This window comes from Lonchura striata, chromosome 9 (genome assembly GCF_050655825.1).
Source record: "Lonchura striata isolate lonStrDom1 chromosome 9, ASM5065582v1, whole genome shotgun sequence".
NCBI classification, from domain to species: Eukaryota; Metazoa; Chordata; class Aves; order Passeriformes; family Estrildidae; genus Lonchura; species Lonchura striata.
In genome coordinates, this window is record NC_140711.1 from 21,330,452 (window position 1) to 21,357,996 (window position 27,545).

A 27,545-nucleotide genomic window follows, 5' to 3' on the forward strand; every position below is an offset into this window, starting at 1 on the left:
ACTTGAGTTGTCCATGTGAACTGAAACAAAGAGATCATACTGGCTCCCTGGAGATAGATAGATCTATATAATCTAATACAACTCTAATGACTGCATTGCAATTTCACCAGAGAGTAAGCTGATTCTTGGCTTCTGTGGCATGAGACAATCCTCAGCTACTCCAAACATAATCATATTGGATAAAACACGAATCCAAGGCCTCAGCTGCTTGTGGTCACAACAAATCCCAAGGCAATTGTAACAGAGGAGGCAGACCTGCTGGCTTACTCAAATACATTTTATTCCTGAACCTAAGGACCTAAACCAGAAGTTAGCTCTGAGTCAGCCAGATTTCTTCCAATTGTTATAGCCTCTTTCCCTGATAACTTGACCTACATGTTTGTGAGGATGTTGCTGTAGCAAAAAAAAAAAAAAAATTTGAGATAGATGTTTCAGAAATTTGTATATAAAATAAGAGAGGAAATATATTAAAAGAGACAGCAAAATCAGGAATTATGCAGAAAGGTTATTCTAGGATTCTCAGATCATGAGCTCCCTTACACAAATACTATTTTCCTGCATACAATTTATTTTCAAGACTCCTCTGCCAAAAAACACTGCCTTTATTCCTTCTGTGCCTGTATTCAATGTCTTGCCTATAGCTCAGTTCAATACTTGGCTTCCTACTTCAGTAAGGAACTGCCAAGACAGAGCTTATCCATCAAATGAAATTATTAAGGGACTGGACTTCCCAACTGATGGAGAAGTACTGAAATCAGGCATATCAAGAGTCTCACTTAAGTGAAAAGAAAACAGGACAACAAGAAATGGCAAGGTTAAGGCTGTTGGAACAAATTCAGGTACTTTGGATGCTGATGCTGGCTGTAAACAAGGAGGAATTGTGCAGAACTAAACATGCAGCTCAGCTGTGAGATATCAACAAGACCCCAGTGGGACCAAATGGGACCGTGGCAGCATATTGACACACAGATAATTGTATTAGCTCTGCAGAGCAGTGTGTGTGGCTCAGCCTGGGGAGAAACAGCAGGGATCTGAGCTCAGTGGGAAACTGATGGAGTGAACAAGGAAACAGTGCTGAGCTTGAGGTCCTACCCAGCAAGGTTGGGTGTAGGTGGGTTTTGTATTTATGATGGGGCTCCCTGCACTTCACTCCTCTTCTAAAACAGCTGTAATTGCAGGAAGAGTCAGATGTTGTCTCATCTGGAAGAACACACATTTCCTACTGGCACTCTGAACCCCAAGCCATCAAGAGGATTTCTGTGAATGGAAAAGGACCTGCAGCTCAGAACACAGGCACAGCACAGGCCCCACTCAGAAAGGAAGCATGTCTATCACCACCATAACCTTCTCCTGACAGCTCATGGAGCTGGCAGTGGAATCCACACTTTGGCAGTGTATTGCCTAAAAATCAAGCAATTAAATAAATTAATGGGCAGGAACAGTGTCCAGGACCAAAATCTTCAATCCTGGATTCTCTTCCTCCCATGTGATCCACTTTTCCTCCCTCATATCCCAAGACATCCTGGAAGTCACAGCTTCAGGTATGACAAATCCCTGGATGAATTCTTCCTGAGCACTGCACCAACCTGTGTCTTGGTTTTGGTAGCTCAGGTTATAGCACTTTGCAAATAACCATGGGAAATAGACCGTTTTCTATGGAAAATCCTGTATCTTAAAACACAGAAGAGTGATTGCTGCCAGATGACTGGAAATTGAAGCTGCAGAGAAATTGCTAATGGAAGCAAGATATTTGAGTGTATGAAAACTATAAGAAAAGAAGTACACAAAATTCTTTGTATAAACAGTCAGGAAAAAGACTACATTTCTCTTGAGTTTCATGACAACGGGGGACTTGACATCATCAACACACGAGCACCCCAATGTCTTCTTGTCTCTCTTCTGCAACACAAAGTAAAAAATAAAGCAATTAAATTGCTTCCTCTTTAAAGAAGCTGAAAGCCTGCAGTACTGTCAGGAAAGACAGAGGATCTCTGCAAGCTACAAAGTTCTGCTTTCAGCAGGAGACTAAATTATCACCAACTCTAGGTAAAGCTTGCTGTGGCTTTGTCCTGGAAAACCTCCAAAATTAAGAATCCCTTGCTACCTGGTGACTTGCACTAGTATTACACTATTTTCCCAAAGAAAATGCTTTTCCAGCTCTCCAGCTGAATCTCCCAATCAATTATGCATGTTCACAGCACTTTACTTGGCCATCTGGACAGAAGCATTTGGCTCTGATATGTTCAGAAGGAAAGGCCCCCTAGTCACAGGCTGCCATTGGATCATTCCTTTGCCTCCTTTCCACCAGAGACAGAAGCCAATGCTCTCCCAGCATAATTTTGTAGGCCATGTGCTCTCAGCCCCTGACTGACCCTCCTCTGGACTCTTTCCATCTCTTCAAAATCCCATTTCAACCAGTGGACTCAAGACTGGGTAACAGCCTCAGCAGTAGTGTGGAAAGGTGAGCAATAACTCATCTCAGCCTACAGTTCAGGCTCCTCCTGAAGCAGTCCTATATGCAGTTTATTTTATTGACAACCATGGTACACATTGGACTCCTATTTGACTGGGTGTTCACTGCCTACTCCACATCCTTTTGTCAAGAAATAAAGATTAATAAAATATTTTGAGATGGTGCCTAAGCTGGAGGAGCTCCACAATGCCACAGCCACATGGATAGAAGGGTAGGTCACAGGGTGGTGTTAGCTACCCCTATGCTATTTGCAATAAACATGACATATAGCTCATTAAGAAGACACCTGTTCAAAGATAGGGCAAGGGGGTGTTCTTAAAGCACAGAAAAATGGGTGAAGAGGAATATTAAGAGCAAAAGCAATGTTGATCATGACACTGTGGAGTGCATGAAGATAAAGCTCTGGTGTAGTATCCATAGAGCATTAGTTCTGCTCTGAAAAGAAACTCATGACAGAAGACAAGTGCTTGAAATTTGATTTTCAATTCAACTTTGAAACTTATAAAAGCACCAAGCACCAGCCCAAGAAACTGCTGCTCTCCCCTTTTAACTGAAGTGTCCATTCATTCAAGAACAGTGATATGCAAAGCTCTGGGAGATAATTCCCCAGCTGGTGCAAACCACAGTACCAGCAATGAAGTCAACCCAGCCAGGCATCCACACTAGCCTTGTATTTTGCTAAACAAGCTCATCCTGCTAAAATGCTCACCCCAGTTGCTCCACCGCTATTGCTTCGCTGCCTTCTATTTTTGACCATCCAAATTAATCATTTGTTCCCCTTTCCAAAAATCAGTAGGAAGTTTTGTTGTGACAAAAGATTTTTCATACTAGACTGGCCACATCAGTTCCCTAGATGCGGAACAGCTCAAATCTGACAGTCTCCAGGAAAATATTCTGATTCTCTTTTACCTTCACTGCACTTTCTCCAAAAAGACTGGCAGGGGGTGATGGAAGAGAGGACATGAATCATGAGGGTACTTTTGAAAGGAAGAACAAAACTTTCAATATATCCAAAGATTTTTATATGCTGCCTGCAACCACTCATTTTTGAGCTGGGTCAAGCAGCTGGGTCCTGCAGCTGGTAAGTGCACACACAACTCCATTTATCAAATGCCCTTCAATAGTTGCTACCACTATCTCTCAGGTCTGAGGCAAAGCATGTTCCCATACACAACCAAGCATCTGAAAGGCATTTCAGCATGCCTCTGCTGTGTAATGCACATATTTCTCTTTCAAAGTAACACAGCTGCCAACACCTTAATCATTCCTCGGGGACCTTCAACACATCAGCCCTTAAGTGCTTCATTACCTCCAGCAGCTCCTGCAGAGCTCACATCCCAGGTGAGCTGTACACAGCTCCCTGTCAGCCACAGAGAGCAGCCTGAGCTGCAGGAGAGCAGGATCTGTGCAAATCAGGTCTAACAGCCTGTCTTCCACCACTCCTTGTTTCTGCAAGTTTGCCCTCATTTGCTGCAAAATATCTAGGACAAAAGGCAAGGCAGCATCAAGAAACCACATTTGAGACTAAAATCACTGTGTGTTTCTTTCATGAGGTCCTGTGGGAGAGGAGATGCTTGCTCCTCTGCATAGACACTAAGGGGCTATAGAGACCAGTAAAATAACCTTCACTAAAGCACCTGAGCTGTGTGTACCTCCCCAAAGCCTTCTTGTTTTTAAGTTAGAAACTGCTGCCTCAAGTCACAAAATATAGCGTTTTGAAATTGTATTGATATGTTCTTGGCACAAAAGAAAAATAAACTGCAAATGCAACCAATACAGAAACTTGAGCTGCCCTTTGTTTCTGCAGGGCTTAAAACACTAAGGGAAAAATCTAAGCAGCAAAGTCCATTGATCCATGGAAAGATGCAGTCTGTTAGGACTGGTACAGAGATATCTATTTTGAAATTAGCTTGAGCATGTAAAGGGATAACCTACCCTTTGAAGCTTCTAGATTCTCTATCATGTTCCTTGAGGTGACACTGATGGAGACATCAGCACAAGGAAATCACTGCCAAGTCAATCTCCTTTTTAAAACAAGATACCCCAGGGCAATTTTTTTATGAAGCACCTCGACTAGGGAACAGCTTCACCTGCTCTCTTCATGTCAGCCCCACTGTCCCTTCTCTGCAGCTCCTGCATCACCCAGAGCCCTTCCAATTGGAGTTATGATCTAATGGCTCAAAATACGGTAGGAAGGTAAATTAATCATGCAACGAATACAAACTTACACACATAAGTATGCATAGACATCCCTGATTTTTTTATTCTGCATCATTAGCTCAGGATCCTGGTAGAGGCAAAGAATAAGGAGAGAAATCAACAGTTGCTCACATGGATCAACACTTCCAGGCTCTCTCTTTTGCAGCTCATCTCACTCATACTTGTGGCTTCAACATGTGATTCGCATTAGGCCCCTCTGCTCACCATTTGATGGTTCTGCTAAACAGATGTGAATTTATTTAGTCACAGAGCCTGCTCTTTACACTGCCTCTTTGTGGAACAGATGGGCTTTTTTTTTTTCCCCTCTTCAACAGTGTTCAGACAACGATCATACCCAGTGCACAGGTTTGCTTGGCAATTTCACAGGAAAAGGAACAACACGTGAACATAGGCACGATCTCACAGGAGTCCTTTCAGCAGCCTGGACACACCACAAGAGGTGATGGCCCTGATGGACAGTGCCAAACTGCAACACCACGAGTGCCCAGACAAGACCAAGATCCTCAGGGATTAGCCCCAAAAATTCAAGCAAATGAGTGATGCATGCTGCACCTGGCAGGGTCCAGAAGGCACAGCTCCACCACACACCCACCACAAAGCCCTCCTGTGAAAGCTGGAGTGGAGAGGGAGCTGAATGATGGGTAGGCTCCTGCAACATTCATGGGGACATGAAAACATGGCATCTCCTGGGACTCTTCAGCTTGGTGAAATAGCCTGGAAAAGCTATCCACTCCCTGTGTGGGCATTCTTTCTGCACTCAGAGTGCCTTTGGCATCAGATGAAGCAGAACTGCACAAAGGCCCTCTCAGAGCAGAATAAGACTGCCCACATGAGAAGCACGCTTGGAACAGCTATTGCACTTTAAATTCACACCCTGGCTTTGTTTTGCAATGGTTTCCCTCTGCAGAAGGGCCCTGGGCTTCTGATTCAATTCCTCCTCATGTTATCAACAGCTGAGCACTGCTCCCATCTGAGGGTAGGATGTGGCCTATAGCAGAGGCCAAAGCACAATCTTGGAGAAGGATGAGCTTCCCTTTTACTTTGCACTATCCTGTATATGGGTATACTTCTCTATTGCTTCAGAAACACACTGATGACTTCACCCTAGCAAATGGCCCTGCTATGTGGGTAAATCATCTCTGCTCTACCACAGAAACCAAGGATGTGTGTACATGGAACCCAAGAATGCCATGCCCACACTTGTGAAAACATCTAATCCATCTCCAAAGCTGCAGCCCTATCCCTCAGACACAGCTTTGCTCTCCACGCACTTGCCCACCTGTTACAAAGATGACCTCAATTTCTACCAGAATATACTTAGGACTCAGGATTAAAGACAATAATTTTATATATATGCTCACACACACACTTTAAATTTGGTTATATTAAAATTTAGTTATCTGGAGAATGATACTCCAGATTTCAGAAGGAAAGTAAAAGTGGAATTCTCTGCCTGAAAGGCAACCGGGACACAGCCATTAACACCCTCCTGGGGGCCCTAAAGTTGAACATTTCCAAAAGCAGAAAAATGTGTGGCTTTCTTTTGGGGGGGCATGCATACAATTAAGCAGTATTAAAAAGCTAGTAGATATTAGGAAGAAAAAAGATTTTCAATAATAGAAGACTGGGACTAAAAAGGACAGCTGAGGCCTCACAGGGCAACAGGCACTTCCAGCTACAAAGCATTTTGTGTCTTCTGAGAGTTTTCCCTTTCTTTTTTTCTTGGCAAGCTCTGAAACGCCACAGTATCATTTTCATTCCTATTAATGACCATGCCATCCAAATACCCTGTGTATGGACCATACACCAGCACTTCATTCTTTTCTACATCTTAAGCAGAAGCAAAAAAGCAAAATACTGTGAAAGAGACTTTCATAAGCATAAAGCAAATTTATGTGCCCAATTCCCAGAGGCTGGTTGCTTAACCTTCAGTATGAGACTCAAATAACTTTGAGCAGTCAAACAGCTTTCCTCCATGTGAGAGAAAGGAAATTCCCTCCTGCTTTGTCCCACCTGCTGTGCAGACCTGGTGGGGTGGTGCTCCTGCTGGGGCAGCACCAGTAACAAGTAACATGGCACCAGGAACAAGGCTCCCAGGCCATTCCTTCAGGAAGTGTGGAAATCCTTTCCAGGTATCACTCTCCATCTGCATCCACCTTCCCTGTCACCTCCACCAAGGCACTGAGGACAAGATCCAGCCCTCCTTTACAACATTCTGAGCTCAGAGACAAGGTGTGGTCACTAAGAGAAAAGTGCACAGGGCCAAAAGGCATCCAAAACTTTTAAGTATGGATATAGAGACCTCAGTGGAGGGTTAAAACTGAGGGGGAGCAGAGCTGGCAAAGGCTCATGATGGATAGCAGTGAGCTGTTCAGAAGAAAATTAAGAAAACATTTTGAATTCCCTCCTAAAAGGGAACAAATAGGTCCAACACTCCAACAGAAGGGGATTTTTTGCATCTCTGAACGATAATGCTTTGCTTTTATGGCCTGCGGCTGCTTGGGAAACTCAGAACTATTTCTCTGAAGAATTCACTTGGACAAGCTTTATGGCTTTGATCAGTTAACTATTTTTTAATGCTAATCCATCCCAGTGATATTTGTCCTCCTTTTCCCCATGTGCACAGAAGCACAGACACAGACAAATACTACACAAAAGCAAACATTAGCCAGATGAACAGTCAGGAACAATGACATCCAGAGCCCATAACCAAACACCAGCTCCATTCTGTTTTATTCCTTTCTGTTCTAGCGGTTCAATATCCTTTGGCCCAGTATGACCCACTAATGGAAATTTAGGAATCAAATTTTGGAGCCCAGCAGGTATAATGCTCACACAGTGATTTGGCCACAACTACTCTCACTCAAAAAAATGTAAATAATTTCCCCTAAAAGTAGGAATAAAACACATGGTTGAAAGGCCTTGTTAGAAACATAACACAAACCCCAGCAAGTAGCCCAAGTGCTGCCCCATGCTCCAGATTAACAAAGAAAGGTGCAGAAGTAGTGATTTGCTGACATCTATGAAGCAAAGATTAAAACGAGCCAAGAGAAGGACTGAAATTACCAGACACCCATCACCTCATTGGAATTGCTCTAAGCTCCCCCACAATCTCAGATGTAGAATCCAAGTGCCAGGCTAAGCAAAACTCCATTTAAAAGCTCAGCATACAAATTTGTCCTCTTTTTTAGGGCACCAAAGTCTACATGTGCACCCAGAACACGCTGGCTATTGAAGCCATTATTCAATTACCAGTTCTACTGGTCACACCACTGCATTATCCCATGACATAAACAGCTAAAAAATGACACTACAGGAAAAAACACCCTGAGTAAGGACCAGTCCCTGCTCTGCAGCACCTTTGGTATTCAGGCTGCTATCTGAACTTTGCTTGCTGTCTAAGTAACAGATTCAGGCAGTATTTCCTGTGGCAGAGAATTACACAGGCTGATTATTCTCTGTGGAAAAGTGAAGAAATCCTGGAAGCAATTTTCTGTCTCAATTGTTCCCAGAGTGCAGGAACAATCTCTTAGCCCTCTTCCTATTTTCTGCTCAGTGCCATCCAGGCTCAGCAGGCAGAATCCATCACGATGATGCTGTAGGTCTGGGTCCTGCAAACACTCACCCAGGTGAAACTTCACACATGAGCAGCCCAACAGGCTTCAACCAGTGTCAGCCTTGACCTTGGCCACAAAGGTTTTAGAGGACAAAGAAGAGATAGGTGAGAATTCAAAGTACCTGGGAAATGTTTAGTCCTAGGTAGGACTAGGCTTATCTCAGCAGAATAACACAAATGAAATGTTTCTGACACACACTTCTTAGCCTCGTTCTTTTAAAATTCACTCTCAGGCACATGGTGTGATTTTTTGGGTGTCCTGTGCAGGGCCAGGACTTGAACCTGATGATCCTCATCTACCCTTCCAACTCAGCATATTCTATGATTCTGTGATAATTTTAAAAAATCAAGGAAGATCAACTGTACTTGAGAATTGCACATCACAGGCAAAGCTCCTAAGAAAAAAAGATCATTTTCTCAAACTAAAAATTTCATTACCAATGTGGGGAGGTGAAAGCATAGATATTTTCTACAGGGATAAACCCCCACATTTCTAAGACAAAAATCAAAGAGCTGATGGCTTTCTACCAGAGCCTGAAACCATTCCTGTGCAAAACCACTACAAGTCTGACCCACAAAATGGGGGAAGAACTGACTACTACATACTAATCTGCATCCCTCTCCATATGCTGTAGCAGCAGCAACTGAAAATATGAATTTTTCAACTTTTTGGCAATACATGCTATTCACCCAGGTACATGCCCACACTCAGAATTATTCAATCAGAACCTTATTTTCCACCCAAATGAATTTTGATATAAAATATTCAATTCAGCCTAATCAGTGGGGCTTAAACATCAGTCAAAATATTTTCTTAAATTGACTCCCTCAGTGCCAGAGCATGAGAAAAACCTCTTTAAATAATTTGCCTCCAAAGGCAGGTACTTACTTTTCAATTGTGTTATTATTTTTTTAATAAAAGTAACATTAAAAATATTGTTACTTTTCAGCCAATGCTGCTGAGGGACGGACAGAAAAGGACTGGGGGGCTTCTTCAGAATTGCACTGCCAGTCTTAGTATCACTTCATTTTCAAATGAGGAATTTGGTAGTAAACAACCTTTTCCTTGTACACAAACATTTTTAATTTCATGCCCTGCTAATCATACATCTGTTAGAGCTCCTTTTCCACCCATTCCACTAACGATAATAAAAGAAAAATCATTGCGCTAAAAATGTGATTTGTCTAAAATGAAAATTGAGTAATAATCAACGTTCCTCTGTGGGATGAGGAAACGCAGCAGCACTGGCCCGATGGAGGTGACAAAGACATGGCTTGGAAAGGGATGCTTTCACACACACCTTGCCAGTGGCCCTTGCTGCTGGCAGCCCCTCTGCACCCCTGTGTTTGTCTAAGAGCCCTTTTGGGGCTGGCTCACCCAACAGCTTCTCTCAGCCTTCCTGGTGGCCCACACCAGGTACCACCACTAGCAAAGCCTCTCCTGCTGTCATCACCTCACTCACCAGCACCTCCTTCCCCTGCTTTCTTCCCTTCTGTTTTTATCTCACCTCCTCTATCAGAAGGATATGAATGTGACAAATGCTACAGCACTGCCCTCACCTTCCCAAATTTCCTTCCAGTGAGCCTCAGCACATCAGATGTGTGCAGCAGCTTTACCTGAGCCTTCCACACACCAGAGCTCACTGATGTGCTGCTCAAAAGTGAACTTAAATATGTGACCACACCCCTGAAAACAACTCCTTATCACCACTTCAGTAACATCAGAGGAAGTGTTGAGGTTGTTATTTAACAGACATGCCCAGCTGAAATTCCAAGTTAATCAGGCTCCCAGAAATACCCGCAATCAAGACCATCAGATTTGGCTTGAGAAATATTTTTTTTTTTTTTACAGCAAGACCTAAGAATGAATTGCCCAGAGAAACTATGGATGCACCATTCCTGGGAGTGTTCAAAACCAGGTTGGACAGGGCTTGGAACAACCTGATCTAGTGGAAGGGGTCTCTGCCCATCACAGGGGAATTCAAATTAAAGGGTCTTCAAAGTTCCCTTCCTACCCAAACCTTTCTATGATTTTTTTATTCTAAGATTTACTGTATTGCACTGCCCACACTCCTCTTTTCTGGACTGCTGACACACAGCTTTTGCCTTTTTAGACTCCTCCTATTCCCATAGCTCTGCTGGGCCAACTCCAACTCAGAAATATTGCACTTGTAAGACCTACGCAATGGTAACTGAGAGTTTTAACAAGCAGGAAGAATCCATCTGAAGCCTTAGGCAATGTGGCACAGAGACATTCTGGGCAGAGGTACGTGACTCTGCTACACCTGGGACTCCTCTCTGGCCTCCAGTCCTCACATTAGCATGCTGAGCCCACTGCTCCTTCCAGAGGCTGTTTTCTAAAGCATGATTATCTACATAAGCTCTCTCTTGTCTTCACCAGAAATGCAGTTGTTTGACTAATCGGCTTTAAGGAGACTTATGAGTTAACTAATATCAATTAATTACTCCCATTTTGCAGATAAGCAAACAAAAGAATAAAAAAAAAGCTAAACATTCTGGTCTAAATTAATGGAAGGGAAATCAGAGCCCAAACCCACTCCTTGACCTGGGTCCAGAATAATCAAAGGCACTGGGGAGAGGACCTTGGTATCTCCAAGCCCCTGCCTCGTGCCCAAGAAACAACACCAGCCCTGCCCTGCACCACCAGCCCTTCAGCTCATTGAGGATGCGCAGACAGCCTCGAGATCTTTATTTTCCTTGTGCCTTCATGCTAAAGCTGTGGGGATTAGAAATGCTACAGTACAAGCCAGATTTTATTACTCAAGAGACAGTTTTAGCCCGGCTGCCCAAATGCAGTTACCCCAGAGGTATCAGCACCACTCCACCATGCTCACAAGGGAGATGTGATCCAAACCAGGCTGTACCTAAGATTAGGCGACCGTGACCAGCAAGAACACAGGCACTGACACATCCCTTCTGTCCATAAACAAAAGCATTCAGCTCTGGATTCTTCTGAACTCTAATTAGAGTGCATTCAGTCAAACAACCCTGCCAGAATTAACAGGGAAAAAGGAGGGGAAAAGAATAAAAAAAGACTTTGTCGAGCAAAAGTACTCTTAGACATATTTGATGTAATAGTCATATGATTAACAAACTGTCATATCAAAGTTTTCTGCGAAGTAGGAACACTCTGACAGTTCATATTTTAAAAACTGACATTTTGATTCATTACTGTAAATAGCACTCTGTATTAAATATTGTGACAAGGCATACAGTGTATTTTTTGAGCTCTATAACATTTAGGAAGTACTGAATTTTTTTAGCCTTTTTTTTTAAGCACATATAATATCAAAAGCAGTTAAAGCAGAACTCCAAGAAAGCTTCTAGAGGAGAGAGTCATGATTTCTGAAATAACCTACTTCTCTGCCTTCATCTCAAGCACTGTTGGGAGCTCAGACCCACAAGGGTCTTAATGTACTGTTTGCATAATAAAATAAGGAATTGTTTCACAGAACAAAAGACTATAAGGAAAGTGGCTACATTAAATAATGTAAAATTACTCACTAGCAAATCATCCTGAAGCTGGCAAAGAGGGAGAGCACTAAAAGGTGCTGAATTACCACTCAGAATATCTGAGTGCCAGTTTCATAACAGAGATGAACTAAGCAACATCCCAATGGCTGCCCAGATGTGCATCTTGTTTATCCCCCCAGTCTTCTCCCATGTGTTTGGCCCCCTTCTGCAGCCCAGCCATGCCCATCCCAGAGAGAGGCAGCACTCCCTCACTGCTGGGGTGGGCAGGAAGGGCTGCCCCATCAGAGCTACCATCCAAGACATCATGGACAGGGGTCCACAGCAGGGCAGCTCTCACTGCAGGGATGCTGTGAGCCACCAGAGTCCACCAGCCTAGACAACTTAATCCCCTTACAGCTCCCTACTTATGGATCCCTTTCTCTGGATCACCAATACCAGGGCAAACAGAACTGGGACCAGAAACAATACTGCCAATGTTCTGCATTTCCTGAAAAGTAGACCACTCGATGGAGAAATCAAAAATAACAGCCCAAGTTACCACAAAGATCTTGCTAGGGCAGCAGAGGAAAACCAGAGGCTGCCTAGCTGTTTGCAAGAAGCTCAGGTGCTATGAGGACTGCAGTCCAGTGCTTTGGAAAGAAAAATGGTTACCATTATCATTGCTTGCAGCCAGCTGCAAGTGGATCTCTGGGCTCTGTCTCCTGACAGAATGGATACACTGCCATAAACATGAGCCCAGAGCCTACCCTAGGACACAATGAGGCTGCCACGTGCCCCAAAAATGGATCACAGCACTGTTTCAGCAGGGGCTTGATCCAGCCCAGCCTGCCTTTCCCTGGGAGCAGCTACACACCCCTCACACGCTGGAAATCTTGTGTATGTGTCTGCATGCCAGCAAGTGTGGCAGTAGTAGTGGTCTAGCCAGACATCCAAAACATATTGGCACCGCTATAATTTGTCCATTCACCAATATGTTTTCCTAAGAACGCCCATATGCTTTTCTTGCAGTTCCCATATGCTTTTGCAAAAAGAAACAAAAACATTTTGTTAGTCGTGAGCGATTGATCGCCACATATTTCACAGAAGTCAAGTAGAAAAACAAAAACAACAACAAAAAAAAGCAGTCAGCTGCTTCCCCCTCCTCCTCCTCCTCTCTGTTCACGGAGGGAACTGTGAAGAGCAGGAAAAAATTCAGCCCACAGCAAAATACACACACCGCTCATTTTTTTTTACACTGAAAGATATTCTAGGAATTACAGGAGGAATCTTCATTAAAAACAAGCTATCAGGGATCTGGCAGCCAGTGGCATTCCAGGCAGTAATTCAGCATCGGGTGCCGGGCTCAGTGCTCGGCGCTCGCTCGGGTCCCCACCGCAGGCAGCGAGCCCACAGGAATCCACGCTTCCAGACGCTCTTTAAACAAGCCAGGGGTGGGAGGACAGGGTGGTAAAGAGGTTACAGCCCTTCCAACTCACAGGACAGCTCATGTGAGGCTCAGTCTATCTCTCTGTAGGTATAAAGCCCCTCTCACACGCAGGGCTTCCCAGGGAGGTGCTGCCTTGCACACAAATCCCACAGCAGCGGGCGGGCTGGGTTCAGCTGGGAGCAGGCACGTGGGTGTACAAGTATGTGTGTGTCAAGGCTGGAGCACGTGGGAACCATAGCTGTGTACTTAAAGACTCATTAAGCAACAGCAGACCCAGGGCCAGTGTTCAAAGAGGAGCAATGCAAAACATTTCTCTGGAGGAAGATTAGCGTGTGTTCTTCTTTACACAAATAAAATTAAAGAGAGACTCATAATATAGACAAATCAATTAACTTCTGAAAAGCCAAGGGCACTGTATGCAAGAGCAGACAAGAGGGGGAAAGCTTTGTCACAGGGCCACCAAAGCAGTGCACAGGCTTTCTTCCCCAGAAAAGAAATTCAGCTATTGCTGCATGAAGTTCTGATATCAGTCCCAGCTGCATCACGCTCATTGTTACAGGGACACAGCTGCTTCCTTCGGCCATACACATACCTATATATCACTATAACCTTATGCACCAAGGGCTGGGGGTCATCTTTGCAGAGACTGGAAAATACCTGAGGGCAGAGGTCAAAAGACTACAGGAGTGCTTAAATCAACAGTTCCAGCCTAAAAAGAAAGAGTTTGAAGCTGACTTTCTATATAGGATACCATGAACAGCACACACCCTTCTATCACAATAAAACTTTCTGTGATGCAGTCCCATGTTATACAGTTCTCCCACAAATTTAACCAGGAATGCTGTTTGCAAAAGCTAGTGTTTTCTTGCAATGATCTAATCTCACACTAAACCTAATGAGAGACCAGATGCAACAGGTCAAGAGCCCAATTTTTCACAGAAATGAAGCTGAAAACCCAGTCAAGGGAAGTGAAATCAATCTCTTGCACAGGACACAGAGTGAAAAAGCAATTTGTCAGACACAGCTTGCTTCACAAAATACATTTTATGATACGTTTTTGTCTTGAGAGGAGTTGTAAGTACTTGAAAATCTGGCTTCACCACTCACAAGTGCATTGATGTTGTTGCTCAAGTGCTGACTAGAAAGCAAAGAAAGCAAAACTAATACTGTTTCATTTAGTTAACATAAGGACATCTTTAGTTAATTTAACAATAAGCTTCTTCCTAGATTTCATATTTATACCAACTCACTGGGATGGTTTATTAAACCTAGTCAGGAAAGCTACCACAGAAAGAGTGAGACTAACAGAAGAGCAACCATTAATCTTCCATAGCCCAGCAACTGGGAAGATCAGGCCTTGAACCAGATTCTATGTTCTTGCTATTAATCTCCTGTCCTCTACTTATTAATCCCTGGTCTGTCTTTGTCTGTCAACATTTATTAATGGCCCCAACTGTTTGCAGTAAACAGGATACTGAAATCTCATCTCCACCTAGACATAATTTACCCACAAAAAAACCCCAAAAAACCACAAAAATTAGACTCAAGAAGAAAGTAGGGACATACATTGTGTATCAAAAGAGAAGAATAAGAGCACAATTAAATTCAGTGACACAACAGAGTGAAGATTCACTGTTCCTGATTTTGGCCCGACTCATGATCCTAAAGTCAGGTAACATCACAGCAAACAAAGAAGCTCCACTGGTAAAACCACCAGGGTAGTTGGTCACTCATATTCTCCTCTTCTCAGCAGGGCTGCACAAGCTGCTTTCTTCCCCCCACTGCCATGGCTTTGCAGCACCTCTAGCACCTCTCTGTCTCCTGGGGTGGCACAACTGAGAGAGGCTTGAGGACTGACCCACTGCCCTGACACTGGTCCTGCTCTGCAATCAAACCACTGTATCATGGGAAGGGCACAAGGGCAGTTTATGTCCTACACAAAATCCAGCAAAGGACTCCTATAATACTTTCTGGTGGCTCACACAGTGAACCTTTAAGCCACAGCTAAATATCTCCAGTGAATTTGACAGGATTGGCAGTTCCGATGAATGAATTAATTTGCTCCTCACAATTTCTATTTGTCCACTGAAACACGGTTAGATTCAGCTAACAATACAGCTCTCCATCACCAGCTGGGAACATCTACAGCCTGCAGAGAGCCATCATGGATGGGGCATGAGTTCAGGTCCACACCCAGGAAAGCTTTGTTCAAAAAAGAGGTCAAAGCAACACTACCCACAGGACCAACCAATTGTTCCCATGCAACACTCTCAATCTGCAGGAGGGGCCTGTATGTTTGCTAATTCCAAACTTGAACCCAGAAACGGTAAAACCACCTCAAGCCTCCTGGGCAGGCTGGCATCCCACCACCCCAGTCTTTGGAGAAATGCCCATCAGCTGCTGAAGAACATGGTACTGAGATCTTCCCACTGTCCCTAAACTCAGCAGCTGCCAAAAGCCCTGGGAGCTGATCCATTTCTCACCTGGAAGCAAGGCAGCCCCGTCAGGCACCCACAGTCAGACGTACAGACAGGCTCTTCTAAGGGACCTCTGTGGGTGCAAACAGAAAGGTCAGAATCAATGTTTTGCTCACCATAAAAGCAGAAAGTAAATCAAGCTGGCTGTAATACCTTGCCAAGAAAACAGCCCCAAAAGGGCATGTAAGGCCAGCTGCCCTCCTGTACAGAGGAGACCATAGCCTTTTTTCCTCCCCTCTGACACAAGTCATGTGTCAGTCTGTCCCTGTTTTGACCCATACAGGGGTTTTTCACTCATTGGCAGCACAGATTATATCTTAGCAAGTGTGGAGGTAGCTGAGGTTCATTTGGAAGAGAAGCTACTTGTTTTAAATCACGGCAGAGCTGGTGAAAGGCACTGACGTACAGGCTGCAGGTAACAAAGTCTCTTTCAAAGCCTGACCAGACGCCCTTCTACCTCTCATGATTAAAGGGCCTCTTCTTCCCCAGCCCCAGCCAGCGCTCAGGGCCAGCATGAGTCACTGCCACAGCCCTGGCTTTGCCCTGCGAGCATCAAGGAGCACCACAGCAGAGAGGGGACACATTAAACACACAGCTGTTGTGAAAAAAGAGTCAGGGTGGGACAGCCCAAACCCCACCTCCACCTTCAGCCCTGGTTTCCTTTCTAGGTGCCTCCAAAGACACACAATTAAAGAGAAAACATAGTTTTTTTCAAGTTACCACAAGATTCTTTCAACCAGCAGTCTTTAATACTTCCAGTTTATTGATATCTGAGCTTACTCTGATGTTTTCTATTTCCTTTAATCTCAGTCTTGGAGAAGAAACAAATTTAAAAAGTACTAGTGATGATTAGCAAAAGGTTCACCTTGGCATAGCCCTGGTCTCCCAGCCCACCACGCTCCTGGTGTCACCAGGTGATCTCCTCCTAACTGCATCCTCACCCCTATTTTCCTGAGATCAGCCGAGGATCAAAAGTCATTAAAGAGAAGGTGAGACACTTCGAGCCAGTTGCCTATATTATTTTTTTAATGAAGCCAGGCTAAAACTCATTAGCCCCACCATCAGCTGTCTTGCTCAGGAGAGTCAGGTCTGGCAGGGCAGCAGCTTTGCCCTCCTGGTGTTGGTGAAGGAAGGGCAGCAGAATTTCAGCAGTTGCTTCAGATCCACACCGAAGTGCAAAAAGCAGAGAAAAATTTGCTGAGAACCTGCCCACACAGACACTGGATATTCTTTTCATATTTGCCATGACAAAAAATTCACGTTAACATTTTTGCAAGCACTGTAAGCCTGTATCAAGTATCAGCAAAGAGGCAGACAGGTGTCCTGACCACAGAGGAGACAGCATATGCAAACAGTTTGGAATTTATTACTATTATTTTTTAAAAGGAAAAGCAAATCCCAGAGATTCTTCTGTGCATGATACATTTTCTGCTCCCTGTTTGATGTTGCTTTCAGACTTCAGACTTCAAATAGCTAACACTAACCTATGTCTCAAGTCTGCTTTAAACTGATGCCCCTTATGTGACCAGAAATGAATGCATGGTGAATCACTTATGCCACACACAGTGGGGTGATGAGCAGTGGTCCACGTCTCCTGACCACTGCACGGACACAGGCAAGCTGGGGGAAAGGAGATCCCAGCTCCCAGTACATCAGAGCCAGATAACTCAGCACAGAGCCTTTGCATTTTTGGAGCTGAAGGCACAAGCTCCAGGTCAACAGCCCAACCACAAGTCAGAGAGAACCACCCAAGCAGTGGCATTTTCTGCAAAATATGGAGAGAGAGAAGCATAATCTGCACAGACTGCACTTCCACTCTCTGTTGCCTGCCTTTAGGAGATGCTTAAGAGAAGCTGCATTTCAATTAGTAGTCCCAACCAAAGGAATCTGATCTTGACAGCAAGTGAAAGGGAGCAACTCAAAGTTACAGACTTCAGGCTGTGTAGGTCCCAGCTCTTCACTTCTCTGCGGACATTACTGCTTCCAGAAATTAAATCAAAACCCCACTTAACTTCACAGAGGTTGCAATTTGCATCTAAAGTAATGCCTAAGCCTCAGCTGTAATAAACAAATACAGCTCCACTGAAATCCAAGGAGTTATTCTGAGTTTGTCTGGTTACAGATCTGCAGACCCATAAACATTACAGCTCATCCAACCTCCAGCTAAGTATCTTCTAATAGAAGACCATTATCCTTGTCACATGGATTGGGATAACTTGTTTAAAGCACTCTTGAATGGTCATTAGGATTGTTAGGTTTTGGTGGTTATATTTTAAGAATAAAACCCAGCAGCTATTAAACACTGGAACAAAGCATGTTAACAATCCACAAACAGAGCTAGAGTGGAAATATAACTATGGTTTGGAATTTTTATTGGGAAATTGGTGAAATGGAGAGAAGAAAGAAAATACAAACACTAAACTGAGCTGTGCATATACACTGAGAAATCAACCACATTATTTGACAGGTAATGAATGAAAAAGAAACACAGGAAAGAAGGAAGCAAAATCATGCAATTCTGTCCTCCTTCTGAGCCTTATTAATATTCTGGGTATAGTGCATAGACAAAATGTTGTGCAGCCTAGGAAATACAGATACATTTTGCTGGCTGTCACTGTTCCTATTATCTGACCTCAGGGTGGACTCCATTCCCTGGAGCCTTCCTCACCTCCTGGTAATAAACCATCCCTGTGCTGGCTGTGCTCCCCAGGAGCAGAGCAGCACTCCTGACCAGTTTTACAGATCTCTGCCCAGGGATGAACAACACTATGCCATGGACATAACCATTGTCTGCTTTAAACCATCTCACCAAATGGCTCCAGCAAACAGCCACTCCATCTGCTCTAACTCATCTTCCTGATAAAGGAGAATTCTGTTTCATTTGGGTTTTTTCAATTCTCTTGACTAAATTATATTGCTAAGAATCAACTAAAAGCCAAGCCAAAGACAGGGAGAAACGGAGGAGTCTTGCTTCATGTTTTACAGAAAATACACAAACATCCCAGGCCCTGCCATGGGATGTGCTAATTATGAAAGGCCATCAACAACTCACCACAAAGAAGTCCATTATAGCAGCTCCTCAGCCTGTGAGCCTTCTGAAGGGACAGCCCTGACCAGGACAACTTTGGGTCAGAAGGTAGAGGGGCAGCAGGGAACATTTAAGCTATTTCCTCATCCGACTTTCATTTTATTCATTTATCACTCAAGCCAGGGAAGTACTCTGATCCACACATGCCCAGACATGGATCTGAAGCCAGCATATCAGGCCAGGCAGTGGCACCACCAGGTCTTGTGCTAAGAGTGCAACAAGGGCACTGTGGTGCCAATCCCTGTCTCACAGCCTTTGGGCTGTAGGGTTGCAGCAGATGGGGGCCACACGTCCCAGCTGCTCTTCTGGGCTGGCACATCACCACATCTGCAGGTATGGCTGTCACACCCACAGAGTGCCTGCACCAACCACAGCTCTCCCCTGGCTCAAAAGGGAAAGGGCAAGGAGTAATACAGACACTCGAGACACACCCACCACCAGTGTGTGCACAGGGGTGCTGGGAGACAGGCTTATTTAGAGCTCCATAAAGTGCACTCCATCGTAATTCCCTCCTTCTCTTCTAGTCCTGGATGCAGCCTTAAAAATCCACAGCTCCAGACAGTTAGCCCACACACTGCTATTCCAGCTCAGCGGGGAAGAGGATGAACTCAATTTTGCCAGTCAAACTGGAAGGAATAAAAAATAAATTTAGTAGTAGCATTAAAATAGTATTAAAATCAAAGAAACACGGCCCCATCATATCAAAGACAAAACAGAAGAAATTATATGGAGAAACAGTCCTTTCTATTGCTTCCATGGCCAAGAGTTGCAACCAAATCTTGGGCAGCTCAGGGGCAGGAGAAGAGCCATCACAGTCTGCCAGTGTCATGCAACATGGCACTGTCCTCCTGTACCAAAGTGCCTCTAAACCCTGACAGCAGCTCATTTTGGAGAAGGTGTTTGGACATGCTGCTTGTGGCTCCCCAGCCCTGTTTGCTGAGCTGGATCTACAGAGACCAGCATCTGGGACAACAACCACACACGTGCCTCTTGCACGACAAACCAACAGGCACAGGAACACCAGCACACCCAGCACCCAAGCAGGAAGTGGCTGCCAGCCCCTCACCCAAGCCCCTGCCACACACAGCGGGCAGGTTTGCTCCCTGCTTGACAAAGACCTTCTTTCCACCAGCCAATGTTGGAGCTTCCCAGAGAGACCAAAGAGAAAGTCAGGCATAGCTCAAATAAGCACCTGGATCTACAAACAACAGATTAAATTCTCAAGCTACAAAACTATGTTTTAGCAAAAGTGCAATTGAACTCCATGTACTTGTTACATTTCTAAATATACTCTGGTTGTCAAGACAACAAAGAGACTGATGGATCTCTAAAGTGTACTGTATCCATTTAATTGTCAGCATTTCAACCTGACTCAAGGAGGGAAAAAAACTGCTGCGTGATAAGTCTAATTGTCATGGTTACCACTGGCTAACCCCATAATAAAAATATATATATTCTGGCTAAATGTGCCAAGCCATGTGAGGAGCAGATGGGAGACATTCTCATTACTGCAACAGCCTCCACTGGAAAACTAAACTTGAGGAAAGATGCGAGAGACTTTACAGAGATCTCAGACACAACAGACACCGTGGGCTGCATCTTCCCAGTCGTTTGGCAGCAGTTCCTCGGGCTTTTCCGCTGTGCTTATCTGCCCCAAGCGTGTTGGGACAACCCATAGGGCTGGGGCTGCCTCACTTGTGAACATTCAAGTTTGAGGATCTCATCCCTCACCAAAAAAGCCTGATATGCGAGTTGTTACTCCTTAAAAACCTCTGACAACATCTGATGTGCAACCACCTGGGCTTTGCACTCCCAGCCTCACCCCCCTTGTACTCCACTCTCCTGATAGCAATACACACACCCTCAGGAATGGCTGTGCCAGGAGGCTGCTTCAGCCTGGATCTTCTGTTCCCACACTGTGAACAGCTAAACCAAGGACTATGTCCAGGCTTGGGGATGAGAAAACAAGGCCACAACTGCAAATACACCTGCCTGAGGCTGAGTTGGGAAGCATCAACAACCCCCAGCCAGCCTCTGCAACCCATCTGATAAGTGTTATCCACTAATGTGAAGAGCTCCACTAGTCACATGAAGTCCCTTCTGAAAGAGATGCTTTCCAAAATGAACCCTTAAACATTGACTTTTGACATGGATCACCTCCAAAATAACATCTGAGTTATCTACCTAGATATACAACCATCGTGGCTTTCCTTCACTGATCCTTTCCATATGTTCAACGTTCACTTTTGTTTCATTAAACCAAAGTTAAAGCTGCAGGAGAAAGGCATCAGTGTCATCCAGGTATGAGAACCAACGAAAAACAATTTACATTCACCTGGTGAGCACTGATTTAAGACTTGGACTCAATGAGCCTTGTGAGTCCCTTCCAAATCAAAATATTCTGTGATTCTGTGATTTCAATGAAAGGGGAAGTTTCCAATTAGTCTGAAGCTTACCCAACATTTTTGACAGAAGCCATCTCAAAGTTGAATCATCCTTAAAATCTCCCCCAAACTGTTGCACTCCTTCATACAGATAAAAACTCTGCTTCTCTGCTGTCAGACACTTTCAGGGAAACCATAAGGTGTTGCCTAAAACCATCTCCCAGAGAGCCACAAAGTAAAATCTAGTTGGAAAACACTGCTTAAGAGAAACACCACATTCCAGGCGCCTCAAGCAACACATCTGAGTTCATGAAATCTTCCCTGGAGCTTGCCCCTGCTCATTACCAAGATGAACAATTTCTGAATGCCAAATATGAGATTCTCAGTGATGTGAAATGAACTTCGTGCCTACCAATACAGTCACAATGTGGTTCACCTTTTGTGCTGCTTCACAGAGGGGTCTGTGCCTGGAGATGGGCAGTTAATGTCAAAACAGAAGCAGCACAGAAGAGTCATCTCTGGGGCTTGTGTGAGAATTATTTCAAATAGTAGTTAAATTAAGAGATTAAAACAAGTCTTGGGCACAAAGAATCCTATGGTCTAACATAAGTCAAAGGCACCTAGAGGCAACTGGCTTTTTACAAGTATTTGGGTGCACCCAAGCCAATGCAGCATCAGCATTTTGTCCCCAGATAATTTCAAAACTAAGCATTACCCATAAGGAGCTTCAAAGAGATTATAGTTCTGAAAGCTGCATCCAGATCTTAACTGAGCTGAAATCCCAAACAACCAAAAGCTTAAAATCATGCTTCTATTTCAACACCATGCAGGTGCAGGAACCAAAGTTTGGTTTTCCTGTTACTGAAAGTGCTTGCCTAAGGCACCATGCTTTTACAGTTATGGCTTTGGGACAACTGCTACATTCTGTACCAATACAATATCTGCTCTCTGGAGCAAACTCCCCAGGATGACTCCTTTGCTTTGGCACAAATGGATTAATTTGGTTCAGATAAAAGAATGTTCCCTTGCATCATTTTAACTTTTTTTTTTTTTGTAAGATAGAGAAATAGTTAATTTTGCTAAATGAGTTCTCTGTTGCCATGACTTCACTGCAGACAAACACAAAGCCATCAAGCTCCTTTTCCTTGGGCACTTTTTTTTTTTTTAACAGGTATTTGATCATCTTGATTCTCTTGCTTCCTTTCTCAACATCTGGATTCTCAGCAATATCCTGCAGACAGATACATAATGGCTATAGCTACTCAGTAAATGACAGAGATATTCCTGCACATACTCTCACCCTCACAATCCACTTCTGCCAGCTGTGCCAATGTACCCCTCTGTGACTCCACAAGCTGGGCAGCACTGCCTGCAACAGCAGGCAGCAAATCTCTCCAAATGAAACCCTAAATTTATGAGATTAGACCCTGAAAATCGTAATTCCCAAGGGCAAGCCAGCAGGTGCCTACTCACCATCAAGCCAGGCTGTTGCCCAGGATTTTGCCCCAGTCCAAAACCAGAAGCCTAAAGTCCTTCCCACTGCCTCAGTTTCTCTGGTGGATGAAAAAGGCTGCACATGCATCATCTGCCTCCACGGGGTGTTATGACATTGGCTGAATTAATATTCATGGAGTACACTGGGGATTAAGAGTATTATAGACTTTACTAAGGGAGAGAGCTTTTTCTTTTTTAATGTTTGCATTGAATAGACAGACTAAGTAGAAACAGCATTTGTAGCCTACAGCCATTATCCTAGTAAATGGCTTATTACAGCATGCAGCCTACCAGCTCACCTCCAACCAGTCTCGCTTAAACGCATGTAGGTGGAAGTGCTGCTCATTCCAAAGAACTTTCTTTTTCACTGTCTGTGTCTGATGGAGATTCTGGATAGCTGGGCTCACAAGACAGGGCTTAGGATATAAATATTTCAATACAAGCTTGTTGTTCAGTACCTATTTACGGCAATCACAGAACAATTAATTACCTCCCATCTAAGACTAATTCCCATCTCTCCCAAAAAGGGGGGTGAGTTTTGTCCCAAGACTTTCAATTTCCTGATGAGTCACAGCAGACACACTACAATAAGCTCAATACTTCAATCAGACTGTTTCTTTTCCAGATATATTCAATACGTTACTAAGATGTGGAGTGTGCTATTTTAAGGGCTGATTTCAGGCATTGTATGCATAATGCTTTCTCATCTGAACACACGCCTTCTCCTGGATGAGACAGATGCACGTCCTACACCACCATCCCTTCTGCCCCCCCAAATCCTACAGGCAAATAAACACTGCAAAAGCAGAAAGTAAAGAATTGCCATTTAGTGCACTGATTTCTATAACACGCAGCCCTCTCTCCCACTTCGCTAGTTCATTCCCTGCCCTTTGGCAAGAAAATAACTTATGTGACAGCAGCATCTGACAAGAAGAAAACATTCACAGACTGCACAGGTTGCAACAAGTCCACAGCATCTTGCTTTCTTCATTCTAGGGCCAAGAATCATACATTTCTTGTTCTGCCCCAAGGAGCAACTCCGCATCCCTGTACGAATCCTCAGTTGTCCCCAGTTCCCACACCACCCACTCACAAGCTCCAAGGCTCCATCAGGCACGAGACTGCCCAGCCTCCTGCAGCACAGGTTATGGGGATCAGCAGGTGCCCTGTGGCCCTCATTATTTACTCAATTTAACAGAGTTAGCTATAATTTATTGTGTCAATTGGGCAATTGTTCCCAGCTGGGTCATTTGAGCCTACAACAGGTTGCAATCCACCTCAGCCTGACCACAGCCAGCTGAGGAAACTGCCTCAAAGCAGACTGTGAAGAGCAGAGTCATGGTCACATCTCCCTGGACCATGTGCAACCCTAGGTTCTCACAAGCAATGCAGTTAAAAGCTCCCAGACACCAACAGCTGCCTAAAAAATGTGTGGCTGTGATGACAAATAGGTTAAAGGACATAATGTTTGTGTGACAGACAGCTGTGCTGCTGGTTCTAGAGTTGCTGCTGTGCCATCAAGGACATCAGCTGCTCTGAGAGCAACCACAGCACAGACACCACCTCAAGAATACCCCTGTGCTAATTGTTAACAGCAGTTTTCCCCCGGCACTGGAAACAGGCTTCTGAAACTGGACTGTGCAAGCAGTTTCTGCACAAACAGCAGCAGTGCCAGTTTCTGCCAAGCCCATGCTAATTGCAAGTGTTTCCAGCTCAAATGCTCTTAAGTCAGAAAGTATTTAGGTGATGTGTAACCAAGGTCTCACATTTGTCTCGCCAGCTACCATCAGCTATGAAGATCTGTCACAGCTTCTTCTCCTTTTCTCTCCTTGGAAAAACTTTCTAATAAATAAATTCTTATTTTATGCCAACAAAAGTGCAGAACATTTTCAACCCTGGCAATGCCCTCAGCCTGTTGGTGTAACTGTTACAGCAACACAGAGGACGTGGTCACCAGTATTCTATTCAAGGCAGCAGATCCTCCAAGCCTCAGCAGCTCCTCTGATGCTACTTTTAAAAAGTGTCAATGTCTCCTCATTTATCTCAAAACCTGAGAGCACCTTAGGAATGTTCAAATAGTTTCGCAAACTCTGTGAAAATGAAAAGGGTTAATGGGAGAGGATGATTTCACCTGCCCAAGCACAGCTTGGAAGGACCAAGAAAAGAAATAGACTGAGATGTGTCTTAAGTTTAAAACACAGTAAATACCCTCTTGAGTAGGCTCAGCTAGGTCACTTTAACTAAGGTGAGAATATTCACCCACATTTTATTGATTTCCATTAAATACACTATTATCTCAGTCTGAGTGCTTATTGGACAGGCACCAGGCTCCACAAGATCTACAATGACATTCATTTTGAGCTGCAGTGACAGAGCAACATAACCCTGAATACACACAAGACCCCAGCTGGAATCTCAGCATCTCTTCTCTCCATTTTTTGAGTGCCTGTGTTAAAACCTCTTGAGGAAGTTTGCACTGGGCTATCCAGTTCTAACCAGAAGAGAAGCATCTGCTACTCTGTGCAGTTTTCCTCTCCTGTAGATGGCAACCAGCTCCCTTGGAGAAAGCATCAGGCAGGAGCAGAGACCACGAGCTGATGGCTTTGGCCATGCTGCAGAAGGTGCCTGTGGAGTCACTGCTCTTAAACTAGTGCCAGTAACTTTCTTAAAACTAATGTTATGAATAAAGAGAAAATATAAAACCATAAAAAAAAATCTTCAACTTAAAAGCGATCATAAATTATCTTTTTTGGTTTTTTTTGAGAACAATGCTAGTAGCATGTGGGTCTGCAGCATAAAGAGACAGCTGAGGAGATTCAAGCTCAATTGATATTCTTAAAACATACATGACTAGGATTCTCCCATGCGAGGCAAGTCCATGAGTCTTCCTGGAAAGCCATTTGGAAAGTTTCTAAATGCAGTAGGAGAAAAATAATCCTGCTTGGTCCATGCCTGTTTCTCCCTCTCCCTCTCCTCCCATTAGTGCATGGGGAGAAGGCTGGCTTAGAATTCAATTTGAATATGAATCACTCCTCTGGTGAGAAAACAAAACAGAAGCCAATTTTATATGAGCCTTATCTGAAGATATAATGAAAATCAACACATATAACAGGAGCAATTGAAATAAAACATGTGAAAATACTGCCTCAGACAAACAAACAACAACACTCTCCAATCTAGAAGATCCCAAAGTGTTTTACAAACTCATAGAGCCAGGAATAATTCCATCTTCTACTGAAACATGGCTATCTCTGGATGGGTACTCAGCATCATGCTTTAGTTCATGACAGACGGAAGAATGTCATCAAGCAGGAACTATGAGAGAGTTCAGGACAGCATGATCTTCAGTGGGAACTGCACCATTCTTCTGGAACATAGAAGTTCAGTTTAATTTTGATTTTTACAATTCAAAGTGTCGCCATGGGGGAAAGCACCTGAACACACACAAGATGTACTTAAAATTGAAGTGACTGGATGTATAAAGATAGAAATCCAACTCATGGATGCTGGTATTCTCCAGCTTCTGACTCAAAAGCAAGAAAACAGCAACTAGGTAGATAATTAAAATTTTTGAATCTGCCTAAGGATTATGAATTAATTTCTTATCATCCCACAGAGCTGAACACTCAGGATTTCCTCTCCCTGGTTCAGCCACTCTCTCCAGATGGAGTTAAGGGTAAAATGCTTGTCCTCTCCAGCAGGCACAGAAATATTCAACACTCTGAGGAGCAGACTGGAAGCAAGCACAGCATTACCATTCACCACTGCTAATGAACACCAGCCTGCACTTCAGCCATACTGAAACACTGACAGAAATTCCATTTCCACCCTCTCTCCTTTGCCCCCTGGCTCTTTCCATCCACCTGCTGGGACTGAGCTCACCTCAGTGACAGTCATGGGCTGCTGTCCCAGAGCTGGCCAACAGAGAACGGCTCCAAACTGAGTCCTTCCTCGTGCTGCTGAAACATCAACAAACAACAGAAGTCCTTCAAGGGCAGGGGATCTGAGCGAGTGATCTGCACATTTCCAAAGCTAAATGTTTACTTCTCCTCCTGGCAGCATCTGGAAGCCTGAAGACTATTTATCTGCATCTTAGAAACAGTTATTTAGTCCTGCAAACACATCAACAATTCACCTTGACTCAAAAGAACGGTTTGCTGAGCTCTGAGGAAACAATGAAAAAATCCTCTTTTTCTTACTTTTTTGCCAAATGTCTGTTAAAGCTTTTGTGAAAGGGGTTTACTTAATCTTTTCCCACATTACATTATATATACAGTTGCTATTCCAGAAAGAAAACAAAGCAAAACAAAACTTGGTGCACAAATACAAACAAATCTGGTTTTGGCCTGATCTGCCCAAACCAAAAGCCAGCTTCCTCTTCTACTGGCTCAGGAGCAGAAACACAAAGCCAGATAGTTCCTAAGATTTCTGAGAGGCTGACTTTTGGATAGGCTTGTTTGAGTTTGTCTTCAGTACCTTGGGGCTGAGTTACAATTCAAGGGAAAATGCCCTTAAAATGAACATGGATTTGAACATCAATTTGAAAAACTACTACAAAGCCATTTTTCTCTGCAGCAGTAACATTTCTCCAACCATACAATCCTATTCTGGCCAGCTGGGAGAATTGTCCTCATCTTGATGTAAGCACACCTAATTAATTTCAGTTTTGTTGGGGAGGGGAAAATAATCTACAACTCAATAAACAAGAAATGAAAAATTACAATGAGCCATGCCATTTACATGCCATACAGGTAAAGGGAATTGCCAGGAGATTCAGGAAAAAAATATTCATCACTGATTCATCAAACGAGTCATTGAGATGTCTTAAGAACAAGCTATTAGAGAAGTCACTCTTCCTCACCACCTTTTATT

The 27,545-nt window shown here is 43.9% G+C and overlaps 1 protein-coding gene across 37 annotated transcripts in view; it reads right to left on the reverse strand.

Moving 5' to 3' along the window:
- The window catches only part of LPP (LIM domain containing preferred translocation partner in lipoma), a 352,923-nt gene that overhangs the window by 224,376 nt on the left and 101,002 nt on the right, over positions 1-27,545 (reverse strand). For 20 of the 37 annotated variants that reach the window (XM_085587199.1, XM_085587213.1, XM_085587195.1 and 17 more), the window contains one exon: positions 15,714-15,780. The exons of 9 other annotated variants lie outside the window; for them this stretch is intronic. The gene's annotated coding sequence lies outside the window, so the exon portion shown is untranslated. Of the gene's footprint in view, positions 1-15,713; positions 15,781-19,230; positions 19,422-26,555; positions 26,633-27,545 lie in introns of all 37 variants that reach the window. 8 more of the 37 variants (XM_085587202.1, XM_085587206.1, XM_085587209.1 and 5 more) reach the window with 3 other exon arrangements.